Raw genomic sequence first — 5250 nt, forward strand, 5'->3', positions numbered from 1 at the left:
GGCACTGGGGAGAGAGGGGTGGGGGAGAGAGTGCCCCCCCCCCATTAGGGGCGAGTTTATGCAGTCATCAGAGTTTATACCTAACCTCATGATGCTTTATTAGCCGGATAGGCTGTCTGACCTCGCCCCCAGTCCCTACTCCTTCCACTGGATTCTTCTTATACCCTCTTTTTCTTCGTGCCCCCCCCCCCCCCCCCCCCCCCACGCAGGGAGGGTTCCAAGAGGGAGGAGGGAGGGAGGGAGTCCCGGGGCCGTGAGAGAGAGAGAGCCTCATTAGCTGCTAGGTTCACCTCATTAGCTGCTAGCTAACGCGTCAGACCTTTTACATTCTTTAGAGGATTGAAACCTCAGGGCCTTTAACCCCCGTTCACCGTTTACACTCAACGATCCTTCCGAACAAAACCCTTACACATCTGTCCGTCCAACTGACCCCCGAGATACCTAACACGCAGATTAACACGTCAGCGGTGATCGGCGTGTCATAGAGGAGTCACAAAGACGGGCAAAATAGAGTGGTTGAATAAAAAATACTCACTCAATTGGCCGTGATTTAACGTAGCACACAATGATGCCAAGCCCATGCAAAGTCCAGTGGCCCAAGCAAACAAATAAGATAGATCTGGCTCGGCGTTCCTCATCTCCACATCGTCACCCAGCACGCCGACGCCCAATAACAATTCCCCCGCAAATTGTGCACCTCGAGCGGCAGTACTTTAAACGGCGCCGTCTTCGGCGTGGACGGCATGAACCAAGTCGGCAAGCATCGTCACCCAGCACACAGACGTCCACTAACAATTCCTCCCCCCTGCAAATTGCGCGCCGCGAACGGCAGTACTTTCAAGTATGCCGCCTTCGGCGGGGACATCGTGAACCAAATCGGCAGGCAGGCGTCGTCAGCCGGTCGACCGACCCCCAGTTGCATTGCCCCAACGGCCATTGTGCACTTCGAACAGAACAGTGCTTTTAAAATATTCCGCCTGCCGCGTGTACATCATGAAACAAATGGAAAGGACGAACCGGGCGTGCAACCGATGCACGGAGAGTGACAGGTCGTCAAGCAAGTCCGTGGCAATCCGTCGGCCGACTCGGCCGCGGCCAGCAGAGGCGTTTTGGCCCGGGCGCGCCGAACTTTGCGCGCCCTCGGTATGCGTAACACTAGCACATGCCTTCAAAACTCACTACAAAATAACCCCAAAGTATGCCGCCTTCCCCGTGGGCCTTGTTACCAATATCTTGCCCTGCTTCCTGATGCCCTTATGGGGTCGGCTCTGTTCTTGCAGAACCCTCAGGTGGTGCAGAGTCTGGGCCATTTTATCAATATCTTGCCCTGATTCCTGATGCCCTTATGGGGTCGGCTCTGTTCTTGCAGAACCCTGAGGTGGTGCAGAGTCTGCGCCTTGTTATCAATATCTTGCCCTGCTTCCTGAAACCCTTATGGGGTTGGTTCTGTTACAAAACCCTCAGGTGGTGCAGAGTCTGGGCCACTTTATAAATAACTCTGCCTGCATTAGGGTCAGGGTCAGGGTTAGGGTTAGGGTTAGGGTTAGGGTTAGGGTTAGGGTTAGGGTTAGGGTTAGGGTTAGGGTTAGGGTTAGGGTTAGGGTTAGGGTTAGGGTTAGGGTTAGGGTTAGGGTTAGGGGTAGGGGTAGGGGTAGCGGTAGGGGTAGGGGTAGGGGTAGGGGTAGTTTGAACTACTGCCGCTCCAGGCGCGCACTGTGCGTGGGTAATTTTCAGTGGGCGTCGGTGTGCTGGGTGACGATGCCGCCCAGACTCTGCACCACCTGAGGGATCTGCAAGAACAGAGCCGAACCCGCAAGGGTATCGGGAAGCAGGGCAAGATATTGATAACAAGGCCCAGACTCTGCACCACCCGAGGGTTCTGCAAGAACAGAGCCGACCCCATAAGGGTATCAGGAAGCAGGGTGAGATAGTGACACCATTTGTAAAACCGGCAAATCCCACCCAGGAAACATTGCAAAAATTGGCCTCTAATGCTGGAACGTGGGTAAAGCCAAACAAACACGACACGTTTTAAAAGAACGTTACTAAAACAGCCTGGGATATGCCCATGACAAAGGATAGGCCGAACCTCACCAGAAAAAAAGAGAGGGAGACCACGGCAGAGCTGAGGGATAAACATGAGATGGTGATAAAACCAGCAGACGAGGGGAGCAGTAGGGTTACAAATTAATGTCAATATGGGGCCTGCTCCCACTGGGTAATAGACAAAAACATAGAACAGGGTGACAGGAGAGACTGGATAGCACAGAGGATAACCCGTGAGCGAAATAATGGGGTGTATGCAGTTCAATGTAAGGAGTGTACCTTACGGTACATAGGCGAAACAGGTAAAACAGCCTCAGCGGTGATCGACGTGTCAAAGAGGAGTCACAAAGACGGGCAAAATAAAGTGGTTGATTATAGACAATAGACAATAGACAATAGGTGCAGGAGTCGGCCATTCAGCCCTTCGAGCCAGCACCGCCATTCAATGCGATCATGGCTGATCACTCTCAATCAGTACCCCGTTCCTGCCTTCTCCCCATACCCCCTCACTCCGTTATCCTTAAGAGCTCTATCCAGCTCTCTCTTGAAAGCATCCAACGAACTGGCCTCCACTGCCTTCTGAGGCAGAGAATTCCACACCTTCACCACTCTCTGACTGAAAAGGTTCTTCCTCATCTCCGTTCTAAATGGCCTACCCCTTATTCTTAAACGGTGGCCCCTTGTTCTGGACTCCCCCAACATTGGGAACATGTTTCCTGCCTCTAATGTGTCCAATCCCCTAATTATCGTATATGTTTCAATAAGATCCCCCCTCATTCTTCTAAATACCAGTGTATACAAGCCCAATCGCTCCAGCCTTTCAACATACGACCGTCCCGCCATTCCGGGAATTAACCTAGTGAACCTACGCTGCACGCCCTCCATAGCAAGAATATCCTTCCTCAAATTTGGAGACCAAAACTGCACACAGTACTCCAGGTGCGGTCTCACCAGGGCCCGCTACAACTGTAGAAGGACCTCTTTGCTCCTATACTCAACTCCTCTGGTTACGAAGGCCAACATTCCATTGGCTTTCTTCACTGCCTGCTGTACCTGCATGCTTCCTTTCATTGACTGATGCACTAGGACATCCAGATCTCGTTGAACTCCCCCTCCTCCTAACTTGACACCATTCAGACAATAATCTGCCTTTCTACTCTTACTTCCAAAGTGAATAACCTCGCACTTATCTACATTAAACTGCATCTGCCATGTATCCGCCCACTCACACAACCTGTCCAAGTCATCCTGCAGCCTTATTGCATCTTCCTCACAATTCACACTACCCTCCAGCTTAGTATCATCTGCAAATTTGCTAATGGTACTTTTAATCCCTCCGTCTAAGTCATTAATGCATATCGTAAATAGCTGGGGTCCCAGCACCGAACCTTGCGGTACCCCACTGGTCACTGCCTGCCATTCCGAGAGGGACCCATTTATACCCACTCTTTGCTTTCCGTCTGTCAACCAATTTTCTATCCATGTCAGTACCCTACCCCCAATACCACGTGCCCTAATTTTGCCCACTAATCTCCTATGTGGGAGCTTGTCGAAGGCTTTCTGAAAGTCGAGGTACACCACGTCCACTGACTCTCCCCTGTCAATTTTCCTAGTTACATCCTCAAAACATTCCAGTAGATTTGTCAAGCATGATTTCCCCTTCGTAAATCCATGCTGACTCGCAATGATCCTGTTACTGCTATCCAAATGCTCAGCAATTTCGTCTTTTCTAATTGACTCCAGCATCTTCCCCACCACTGATGTCAGACTAACTGGTCTATAATTACCCGTTTTCTCTCTCCCTCCCTTCTTAAAAAGTGGGATAACATTTGCTATCCTCCAATCCACAGGAACTGATCCTGAATCTATATAGAACATTGAAAAATGATCTCCAATGCTTCCACTATTTCTAGAGCCACCTCCTTAGGTACCCTGGGATGCAGACCATCAGGCCCTGGGGATTTATCAGCCTTCAGTCCCATCAGTCTACCCAAAACCATTTCCTGCCTAATGTGGATTTCCTTCAGTTCCTCCATCACCCTAGGTTCTCCGGCCCCTAGAACATTTGGGAGATTGTGTGTATCTTCCTCAGTGAAGACAGACCCAAAGTAACGGTTTAACTCGTCTGCCATTTCTTTGTTCCCCATAATAAATTCCCCCGTTTCTGTCTTCAAGGGACCCACATTTGCCTTGACTATTTTTTCCCTCTTCACGTACCTAAAAAAACTTTTGCTATCCTCCTTTATATTATTGGCTAGTTTACCCTCGCACCTCATCTTTTCTCCCCGCATTGCCTCTTTAGTTAACTTTTGTTGCTCTTTAAAAGAGTCCCAATCCTCTGTCTTCCCACTCTTCTTTGCTATGTTATACCTCCTCTCCTTAATTTTTATGCTGTCCCTGACTTCCCTTGTCAGCCACAGGTGTCTCTTACTCCCCTTAGAGTCTTTCCACCTCTTTGGAATAAATTGATCCTGCAACCTCTGCATTATTCCCTGGAATACCTGCCATTGCTGTTCTACCGTCTTCCCTGCTAGGGCCTCCTTCCAGTCAATTTTGGCCAGCTCCCGCCTCATGCCTCTGTAATCCCCTTTGCTATACTGTAATACAGACACTTCCGATTTTCCCTTCTACCTTTCCATTTGCAGAGTAAAACTTATCGTGTTGTGATCACTGCCTCCTAACGGCTCTTTTACCTCTAGTCCCCTTATCAGATCAGGATCATTAAAAACACTCACTCTATTGGCCGTGATTTAACCTAGCACACAGTGTTGCAAAGCCCATGCAAAGTCCAGTGGGCCAAGCAAACAAATAAGATAGATCTGGCTCGGCGTTCCACATCTCCACATCGTCACCCAGCACGCCGACGCCCATTAACAATTCCCCCGCAAATTGTGCACCTCGAGCGGCAGTACTTTAAACGGCGCCGTCTTCGGCGTGGACGGCATGAACCAAGTCGGCAAGCATCGTCACCTAGCACACAGACGTGCACTAACAATTCCTCCCCCCGCAAATTGCGCGCCGCGAACGGCGGTACTTTCAAGTATGCCGCCTTCGGCGGGGACATCGTGAACCAAATCGGCAGGCAGGCGTCGTCAGCCGGTCGACCGACCCCCAGCTGCATTTCCCCAACGGACATTGTGCACTTCGTACAGAACAGTGCTTTTAAAATATTCCGCCTGCCGCGTGGACATCATGAACCAAATG

This window comes from Rhinoraja longicauda, unplaced genomic scaffold (assembly GCF_053455715.1).
Source record: "Rhinoraja longicauda isolate Sanriku21f unplaced genomic scaffold, sRhiLon1.1 Scf001818, whole genome shotgun sequence".
Lineage (NCBI taxonomy): Eukaryota > Metazoa > Chordata > Chondrichthyes > Rajiformes > Arhynchobatidae > Rhinoraja > Rhinoraja longicauda.